The sequence below is a fragment of the Epinephelus fuscoguttatus genome, linkage group LG13, assembly GCF_011397635.1.
Source record: "Epinephelus fuscoguttatus linkage group LG13, E.fuscoguttatus.final_Chr_v1".
Taxonomy (NCBI): domain Eukaryota; kingdom Metazoa; phylum Chordata; class Actinopteri; order Perciformes; family Serranidae; genus Epinephelus; species Epinephelus fuscoguttatus.
Window position 1 is genome coordinate 9,020,035 of NC_064764.1, and position 11,007 is coordinate 9,031,041.

An 11,007-nucleotide genomic window follows, 5' to 3' on the forward strand; every position below is an offset into this window, starting at 1 on the left:
CTGAATGATTGATAGAGATGGTGTGGAGAGCATCAGCTGTGGTGCTCCAGATTGGTACGATGCAGCAGCAAACTATCAGAGCTGACTTCCCATGAGCAGCATGCAGGATCTCATCCAATTGCATTATCAAGAACAGCTGCCTCATTTCCATGAAGAAAAGTCAGAGCCTGTTTCCCCACATGTTCTATGAACTGACCACGACCTGATCACGTTTTCAAAAACGTATTACCACTGCCAGAGGCCGTCTATCCTGTCTACCTTCTATCCATCTGAATGTCTGAGCACCTGTTTACAGCTATTATTAATAGAAAAAAAAGGAATGTATTTGCATGGAATTTGTCCATGCCTATTCTCTGAAAGTACTTTGTCGTAAGTATATTGTGTATGTATCAAGGAATACAATACTTAACCCTAGTAATCCACTCATAACAAGTGTCTATTCAAAATTTTGAACCACAGGTCTATTTACAACGTACAAGTAGCTTTTCTGACATTAAGAAATGAGCGATTAATTCTTAGTCAATGTTCAAAAAGCAGGGAGAGTGTAATTGTAAGATTTTATACTACCTGTTTAGCTCAAAAAAATAATTGTCACACAAATCATTACAAAACAAATTTTATTTAAGACATTAAAACATATTATACAACAGATAGTTCCGACTGAGTAATTTGATTGGACGAGAGGCATTCCATGAGTGCTAATGTAGAGTATAACATCAGTGGGACATGTAACAGTAAAATCACTCCACTCACAGGTGTTATAAATTTCAATACAACCGTTAATTAACCAACTGTCACACTCACTACATTGACGCAAACTGACACTATAGCGTTACACCAAGAAGATGGATATTTGCCCCCCAAATTACATTTGAATTAAATTATGAGTGGTCGTCAGAAGAGGACGAGGAAAAGGAAAGCCAGGACTCTTCAGTGCAGACCTCCAGGTGTGTTTGGTTGTGCCAACATCCAGGTTTGCCAACGTTTCATTAGCCAAACTGGACGAAGTTACACAGTTGCAGATCAATGTAAATACAAAGTAGCTTGTGAGTTCCTGGCGTAGCACACACCTGCGGCCTCGTGCATATGACTAAATCACAGCTGTGACAATATACAGTACAACATCACTCTCTCTTGTGCGATATTGCTTAAACAGCCATAATGATTAAAAATATATTCTACTGAAACTGAAGATAGCAAGATCATTGTGGAACTGTTTTTTAAATACCAATTTATAACCATTATAACCATCAAACACTGTCCCCACTGCTCATAAAAACCCCTCATGACTACTTATCTTATTACAACTATTAACTATTTACCAAACAAACAAAACAAAAAAAAAAATGCTAATTGCAAACTAGTCTTCACATTCAAAGCACTGGTCAGACATCTTTTGTATGTGGCCCTATGTGTTTCCACATTTGTGGCAAGTTGTCCCTGTTTTGCAGTCCCTTTGTTGCTGCTTTGGTACCTTTGTACCATGTTTACCACGTTCCAAAACCTCTTTTGAGCTCCATAGTTCAGCTGGGAACTGATAAGTTTTAAGTTGTATCTTTTTAAGGTCATTTGTAACCTCACAGGTGTTTGTGCTTGCAGTGTTTATTGCTTCTGACATCGTCAAGGACAGCACTTTACAAACATACTCCTTCTGTTCTTATCTTTGACAATGAAAGCGCTAGACATTTTCACTACACCACTGCTTACCAAGGGAAACATTTCGCAGATGGTGTCATCACCATTGTACAATCAACTATTACTTCATAATGAAAGAAGTTTCTTTAAAAGGTTTCCAACTGGCAACTAGCTGAGGTAAAAGTTTTGCTGATGAAGAGTAAACATCTAGAAGGTAAAAGAGACAGAGTTGAGTGTTTTTTTTTTCTCAGGAGCTGCTGTACCAAATTTGGACTAAAACACCACTTACTATTGGATGTGGCATTGGTGTTATTCACACTGACAATGTGACAAAAAGCCTGGATCCTCTTTTGGAACCACTTATCTGTGCACAATAGTTTCAGAGTTAATTCACATGGCTCCCCTAAAAGACTACTGGCATGAGTATTAATGGTCTCCAGCCACCATGATAATTCAGTAATACTTTCAAACATCAGTATTGCAGTTAATGTAGAAAGTGCGTTTAAATGTAGTGCAATTTTAATAAGTATACTAAAGTACATTAAGTGAGGTAAACGTCAGATTTACACTTTGCTTTAGCCCATCACTTTTTCTAAGCACTACATGAACAAATAGTTATTGCTTTTTAACACACTATGGCAGTACTGTAAGCTCATGTAAGGCTTTATGCTGTAAATGTCTGCACATTTGTGAACAACTTTCTTAAAACACATATAACTCCTCCTATGCACCCATTACTGACCCTATGGGGCCTTTCTTCCTAACCAAGGTCAGGGTCTAGGTTATTAAAAACCAACTAGAATCATTCTACCCACTTAATCCAAACAAAACACATTTTAAACTGCTCTAAATTACCCATACCATAGATATTATAGAACTATAAATGCATTTGCCTGACCACATAGTAGCCCTGTGATGGACTGGATAAGCTCCAGCCCCCTGTGACCCTGACTAAGATAAGTGGTTTAGAGAATGGATGGCTGAATTCCAAAATAATGCCTTGCTCTCCATTCAGCAGTTTCTTGGTGGAATGCAATAACGAGCCAAAAGCTATAAGGATAAAAAATTCTTTAATTTAGTGACCTGTAGATCCACCATCAGGTCAGACTTTGACTTTTCAGTATAGATATGCAATAAAAATTTTAAACAAATGAATGGTAAATGAATTGTATAAATGGCATGACTACAATCCATCCTAATGCTGTGTACTTTCAGAAAGCATGACTGTAACTATCTTAAAAAAAAAAAAAAAAAAGTTGTTATGGCATAACTGGATCAGGTAGCCAGAGAAGAGTTCTTTGGGTGTTTGGAGGAAAGATGAATGATATGAAACAGCCGTCCTGAGGGACTCCTCTATAGGCATTTTAATCACTGCTAGGCGAACACCTAGAGGAGATCGTGCATTTGGTTGTGTGTGAGCATGCGTGTGTCTGTGACTGTGTTTGTTTGTCTGTCTGTCCACAGCTAATCTCTCAAACTACAGGACCAATCAGCCTAATATTTTGTGAGTACATTAAGGACTGTATGTTTAAGGACCTCTCATGGTTGCAGTGACACGTAATTATTGAAAAACATATTTAACTATTTTATACTGTCATTGACTGTTGACTTCTCACTCCTAACCAGCTGGTAGGGGCAGCAAGTTTTCCAGAAATCAGCTGGGCTAAAAACAAGAGGCCTTTCCATTTGTTGCAGGCCACATTTTAACCTTTGTTGTGGTTCAAAAACTGACATCAGTAGAAAAGTTTGGTCTAATTTTAAACCGAAGCATCTGCAGATTAATTCTATATCTAATTTGTTCCACTAAAGTTAGCCAGAGGAGGTTCTGAGTGCACTCTTCTAGTTTGAGCATTGATTTTGTTGTGCTATTGCAATAATCAATAAGAACCAAAAAAAAGCTATGAAGCTGCCAGCATCACCCACATCTGTGTGCTGTTCCTCCTCCTACTCATCCCCTTCTCTGCTCTATCCAGTCTTCCACATTCTCTCTTTGATTCTGCATTATTATCAGCATGAGATGCAGATGCTATCATTAAAGACTGTAAATGGTTCCATCTGGTTTCTTATCAGACAGACGTGTTTTCATGATACCTATTTTGTAATTGGATTGCTTCAATAGCTCGAACATCGGCACCATGCTCATTCCACTTTTACTGTCTCCTCAGTGCTGATCTAACCCTAATGAGTCATGTAACTGACTCAGATCCTAGAATGACAATAAAAGTATTAGCACAGGACATTTTCACTTGTTACTATCCAAGAAAGAGCCAGCATGCTTATTGAAAACATCAATTAAGAATAAAACATAATAGAAGTTTTCATTTGTGTGCTGAGGCTGCCAAATCCAGATCCCAGGATCAGCACCATGGCAAGTTATTAGGACAAACATTGGCACAAAATGTTCTAAATGATCTGCCCAAGCTGTCCCAAAAATTAAGATGTACCTATACTGTTGAACCTTCATTAATTAATAAGCAAGACTTTATTTCACATTGTTATCCACAAGCTTTCAGACAGATAACCTGAGCCCATGCCCATACCACAACTAGACAATACAAACAGGTCCCTTCTTAACAAAAATGCACACAGCTCCACACACAGCTTAGCCATATCTAAAGCACCCAAATTGTCTCAAAGTCACAGATCTCTATTTGCACCCTACATACCAAGTAATTTATCAGTTCCCGTGTACTTACAAAACACTAGTGGGTTGTAATATAGCAAAACATTATCCATTTGATTTTATTTGGCTTTTTTTTTTTTTTTTTCTAAATAATTATACGACTAAAGGCCAGATAACTTACTGATCATATAAGTATTGTTAAAAGACAGGCTTGAAAAAATGTGAACCTATGCTTTGATGGTGTGCTCAAGGTTAGATACATTGAACAACTTGGTTGCAGTGTGTTGAGTATGACTAATTTTATGAATCACAATGAAGCAAAGAGGAAACAACAGCTTTAGCTGAAAACCCAGGCTTTTACTTACTGCCCAAAATGTGAAAAATATTATGATCCAAGAATTGGATATGTAGGCCTATCAAAGAGGTCAATGCAGCATAACTAAAGCTGTCAACTAAACAAACTGACCTCTCAAAACTACCAACCTGTTCTCATTCCGAGGGAGTCAAATACAGAAAATTGGGCAGTGGCCCTTAGAGTCTAATACCAACCCTCCAGCAGCAATGATATATTATAAAGATTGAGAAAGTCCTTGTAGGGCAGAGGGGGAGGGAGGGAGGGGGAGGTATGGTGGAAAGGTCACACGAATATTCAACCAGGAGACAAGTGTTCATGTCCTGTGTGAAACCAAAAGTCAAAAGTTTTTTATATAACATAGTAAATGTCACATGAGATACATGTCATGTGACATACATTGGATACATCATATGACACTCATTAACTTATCGAGTAAATGAAGTTACGTTAGTCATGAGTTATTTTAACCCAAACCATGGTCTTTCTCCAAACCTAATTTAATACTTTAGTTTCCTAAAACTAAACTAAACTAATGTAGTTGCCTAAACTTAGGTTTTCTGTGAACACAGAAATTTCTTTTGAAAGGACACTTTATCATGTAATGAGTGGAAATTGACGGGGGCACCTAGAATGTCATAGTATGACCACTGAGTTGGGGGTGAATAGTGTTGCAGTGACACGAGGAAATACACATAAAGGCTTGGCCAAACCAAAAAACACACAGGAAGTAACTAAGATGGACACCAAATGAGGCTAACCCTAACCCTAACCCTAACAATAGGAGAGCTCCAAGAGCTCTCTTACTAGATTTATTTGTTGTTGTTTTTCTGATTTATTGCATGATTTCAGTACTTATTACTTTAGCACTTAATTTGGTTGTTTTTGTCCCTTTTTTTTGTGTGTTTAATTAATTAATTTATTTATTTATGTTTATTAATTACTCTGATACTTGGTCTCTCCTTTCAACTCAACACCTTCTAGGAATTAATTAATGATTCTCTTATTTTTAGATAAGGCGTTATTTATTTGGGTGGGGCTTGGAGGTGGCGAGCAACACGAGGATGAGGCCTGAGGGCTTCTTTAGCCTTAATGGCGTCCTAATCAGCTCCTAATTTTGATTTGTGATTGCGATTATGTTGCAATTAAAAGTATTTTTTTCTTGGTATATATTGTAAATAAATTAAGTTGATTTGCATGCATTATTATTCTTTTTCTCATTGATTGATCGTTATTTGGGGGCTCATTTGATCCTGTTTTGATTTTGATATTTGATTTTGACCTGCCTGCAGGTTCTCCCTCGGTTGCTTGTCACTTTACATGTGCCTAAATCTCTTCATTCATTCATCTTCTAACCGCTTCATCCTCTTGAGGGTGTGTCTAAACCTAATTTGGAGAATTTTTTTAGGCTTTGGATTCCAGTATTTAGTGCCTAATCCTAATTAAATTTTGGGTATGCCTAAACCTAATTAATCAGAGTCTAATTACCTGTTTCCCCTCCTTTTTTCCCTTAACCTAACCCTCTTCCTTTATCCTAACCCTAATTTTTAGGGATTTAGGTGTGGAGGCGGGGGATCCTTCGTATCATTAATTTGGTGTTTTTCCTTATAACAAATATTCTTTAGGTTTCATTTTGGCCAGTTTCACCTAATCTTTCTTGGTTTCTGCTTTTTTATAGCAGACCTGATTAAATTTATGGAATGGTTGTCCATGTGACCTTTGACCTCTCCTCGGGCTATCTGTATTTTTGGTTTTTTCTGGGTTTAGTTTTTCTTTTGTTTAAGGGTTTAGTAGTTTTGTTATTTTTAGGTGTTTTGTTAGAGTTCTAATGCCTATATTTCCTTGGAGCATCAGAAGGGGAATAAAAATCAATAGCTGTATCATCATATTTAAAGTGAAGAACCTGTGCCAGTGCCGATTGTGCCCCTTCGGGGGATTCACACAATCCTCATCCCATACTTACCCTAAAGCACATAGTTTGGCCTGATGGGCTGGCTCCTATTCTCATTCCCAGGGCATCAAATCTGCCACTTTGTCTCACCCCTTGGTGTGTGATATTGACACCAAAGCAACTCTTTAGCATCTTTTTGTCATGCACCTGGCTTTCAGCTACTTCCAATGTAAACCTACCTGTAGCAATATACCCAGGAGACTAAAGGTTGTGTCCAGTATCCATCCAGCCATTTTCATCCACTTATCCAGGTTGCGGGGGCAGCAGGCCAAGCAAAGCACCCCAGACATCCCTCTCCCCAGCAACGCTTTCCAGCTCCTCCTGGGGGACACCAAGGCGTTCCCAAGCCAGTCGAGATATGTAATCCCTCCAGCATGTTCTGGGTCTACCCTGGGGCTTCCTACCAGTTTGACGAGCCTGGGACACCTCCCAGGAGTATTGCCCAGGAGGCATCTGAAACCATCTCAAATGACTCCTTTTGATGTGAAGGAGATCTACTTCGAGTTCCCTCCGGATGTCCGAGCTCCTCAACCTATCTCTAAGGCTGAGCCCAGCCACCCCACGGAGGAAACTCATTTCCGCCACTTGTATCCACAATTTCATTTTTTCGGTCACTACCCATAGCTCATGACCATAGGTGAGGGTTGGGACGTAGATGGACCAGTAAATCGAAAGCTTCGTCTTCCAGCTCAGCTCCCTCTTCACCAGGGGACACTCAGCTGCAAAATGTCCTGGTGCATGCTGGAGGTCATGGTGTGTTGGAGCCAACAGAACCACATCATCTGCGAAGAGATGCAATTCTGAAGTCCCCAAATTCCCCATACAATATCTTTTATGTGTTTATAAAAACAGTGTAAGGTTAAAGGCAAATAAACAGAAATTCCAAATCAAATCAACTGTGTGACGTCAGGTGTTGTTGGCTGAAAAAAAAAAAAAAAAAGACAGGAAACTGAACCTGTGTAGGTGGCAAACTCTTTAGGTCAGAGAATGAATATTACCACATGTGGCCATGGGCATCACAATGTACCACCTTTGTATGAATAAGGCAGCAATAATCCTAATGACTACAGTCACTTACAGGAGGTCAGAGAAAGATCAAGGCTGAGTAGAAGTATGAGATGTGAAATAAGATAAACATCACCTCAACATCCACAGCCTTACTTTTCACTGCACTGAATTAACATGTGAATGCAGCAGTATGGCTGGGTGAAGTGTTATTGAGGCATGGTGGCATGTTAATGTGGCGAGGAGGAGGTGAAACGGGTAGGCTATACAATTAATATTACCAAAAAAAGGAAAACTCGACAACGCCACTCTGGGAATTTCACCCAGGGACTTACTCTATTGGACACAAGCAGAGTTGGGTATGAGTACTCTGAGTGCTTTTTGCAGTAACGAGTAACCTAACGCGTTAGTTTGCTGTTTGAGTAATCAAATACTTAAGTACATTTTCAAACAAGACATCAGTTACTTCCGTTACTTTTAGAGCGCTGGTCCTTCAGCTCCAAAACAGTAACAGCTGTTGTTTTGGACGGAGATAACGTTAAATCTATCAGTCTGAAAGAAGCCACAGAGCTTGTGGCTCGCTACGTGGTCGGAGAAATGCTGCCGTTGTCTACGGTGGAGTCTAAATAGGTGGAGTAGGACTCGCTGACAGACATATTTCAGACTCAGGACTTGCATTATGCCTGGTACACACTACACGCTGGTACTCACCAATTATCCCCGGTCGTCTTTCACGGCGTGTGTGATGTCATCGGGTTATTCTTGTCCTGTTTTTATTACTTTCACTATTATTTGAATCACTGTGTGTCTGTTCATGTGCCAGCCGACATGTTGTTGTAGTCACCTAAAAGCGTCAGCAGATGGCAGGAGCTACATTTGAAGCGTCATAAGTAAACTATCAAGCTACTGTATCTTCCACAGGAAGTTCTGACAAATGTTTCAGAATAAAAGTCTATTTAGAAAATGGAGGGATTCTCTAGCTGAGGTTATAAGGGGCTTTTAATTTGAAACAAGTGTTGAGTTTGAAATGACGGTGATATGTTAACTTTACAAAGACAACGCAGCAGATAAAAAGTAAATATATAAACACACAGAGGGATTAATAAATAACGGACCGTCTATAATGTAGTTTGTTTCAAATGAAGCTGGGAGCCTCTGCAGTTGTGGTGAGTAAAAGCCCCGCTGCTATTTGTTAATGTTATTACTTTATGTCCGACCATGAGGATGTAGCATTGTTTGCTAGCTTGATGCTAATGACAGTAACGTTAACTCAGCGGGTTGACAAAGTGCCTCTGCTGTTTCACACCATCATTTCCCCTTTTACTCTGTGTGGTAACATCCCTAGAGGAAATATTAAAATGCTGGGGTGTTGTTGTCATACAGTTGTCTACAGCAGCAGATCATTCTGTATTTCTACTGGTCAAAGTGACAGCTGTGATGGGAGAATTGGATCTCAGTGAAGGGCAAGTGGTCATTAACTTTAATTTTGGAGACAAAAAATGTAGGCTTAGCGCCCTGTGGTCCATTGCCCAATAGGAGATGTAGAATACTCAAACGTACTTTTAAAGTGCTTGAGTTACTTTTCTCAGGGAGTAACGTTGGAAGTACTTTTAAAGTAATTGAGTTACTTTACTCAGGGAGTAACGCAGTAAAGTAATTGGTTACTCTTTTAGAAAGTAACGCAGTAACGTACTTTGATTCCTTTTAAAGTAACCCTTACCCAACACTGGACAGGACACACAGCGTATATATTTGGTGGTAGTGACGCTGCGAAGCTTCTGACGGCTGCAGGGGAGCGTTGTGAAGGCAAGCAGCAGCAGCAGCAGATACAAACACCAGTGAAAACAAAGCAGCAGCGAATCCAGTAAGGTGGGTAACACCTGATTAAGGAAAAGAATCAATATTAGCATTAGCTAAATACACTGAAAATGATGCAGCTGCATGCTACTGTATACATACCTTTTAGCAGACCCTCACACGCTCACGAGAGGAGGGAGGGAGGGAGAGAGGACTCCAGGCAGCTGCCAGCATTTACCTGCGACCACACTAATATTAGCCACCTGGTAGCACCAACCATAACACACAGAGAGATGACACTTACCACCACCAAACAACCAAAGCAGCACACACAGGGAGCACGGAGCACCACACAGTCGCCCTACAACACAACAAATACACTGAGCACACTGACCAAACGAAACAACCAATGAGGTGAAGCAGCGTGCGGCCATACCTGTCGGGCACACAACCTCTGACCCGTAAGTGACACGGGTAACGACGGGAGCACAGAGGAAGAACCGGTGGGCAGACTACCACTTTTGTACCGGTCCATCTCAGTGATTGCCAGAAATGAGAAACGGAAACCATGGTAACAAATGTAAACAAAAAAAGAACAAGGTGAAAAACAATACAAAATGCTTATACTGCTAGATTAACATTCTGCAATAATGAATCAAATCTCTGTTGTGTAAGAGTATTTCTTTCTTCATCTGGCCTCTAACCAATGAAAAAGAAGGTGAGGGAAAATGACGTCTTAATACAGTTTGACTAGGTGGAGACATTGCCATTATGTCCCTGGTTTGATAAGGCCATCAGATAATGGACAGACTGTGAAAAATGTGAAGACCATACAACAGCTTTTCATAATTTACACTTGGAGACTGGACTGTTATTGCATCAACTTCACAATTCAGTAACCAGGACAAGAGTCTGTGGCTTTTTCCAGGGCAGCTACAGAAGCGACAATAAGCTTCCCAGACTTTGTTAACATATCTTTTATGCTTTTCTCAGGAGTCACGTTGCTTTCACAGTATTTACTGTTATGTGTTCACCTCATTTGGAAATAGATTTGTCAGCCATGTCTATAATTGGACGGTGTAAAGAGGCTTACCCATGGCAACAATATAGACTTATTAAGGTGAAACGTCCCGAAAAGTTCCCCATGCTCTCATTATTTTTTTCAGTCAGTAAAAAAGTAAAACTAACAAAATTACTTACTGCAGATTCTTCCTTCTTTCTTTCTGTCTTGGCTCTCCAGCCCCAAAATAGAAGAAACCAGGTACTGTAGGTGTGATTAATTCCACTCAGTGCTGAACAATCTCCACAGACACAGCAGGGGCCAGTGGCTGACATACGCAGGTATCACAAGCTCCTCATCTTCCCAGAGGGAAAACAGGGCAGCACAGACATATCTCCTCTTTCCTGCCTTTCTTTATTGGCTAGAACTTGGCACTCTGTAAAGTGCTCGTCCCTCTTTTTATCACTTCAAGGCTGAGAGGGTCGCTCAATAAATCCTCCCATGTGTATGGTTAGATTGATCTTCCTTTTACCAGGAAACTCTTAGGCAGTTTTGTTGTGACACAAATCTCTCGGTTTCATTCTTTTGAAATGATAGGCAATGTGCCAAATGGGGCAGAGAAACTGGTCAGCTGGAGGTGCTGC

General features: G+C 40.0%; 1 long non-coding RNA gene across 3 annotated transcripts; it reads right to left on the reverse strand.

Annotated features, from left to right (window-relative positions):
* Positions 1–659: 659 nt before the first annotated feature.
* Positions 660–10,737, reverse strand: LOC125899735 (uncharacterized). 3 transcript variants are annotated; one of them, XR_007450767.1, is made up of 5 exons: positions 9,800–10,737; positions 9,668–9,724; positions 9,526–9,601; positions 9,287–9,446; positions 660–7,343 (listed from the first exon to the last, which is right to left on the reverse strand). It is a non-coding gene; the product is annotated as an uncharacterized LOC125899735 (long non-coding RNA). The 3 variants fall into 3 exon arrangements; XR_007450768.1 differs by lacking the exon at positions 660–7,343 and having other exon boundaries at positions 8,117–9,446; positions 9,800–9,898; positions 10,564–10,737; XR_007450766.1 differs by lacking the exon at positions 660–7,343 and having other exon boundaries at positions 8,117–9,446.
* Positions 10,738–11,007: the final 270 nt, after the last annotated feature.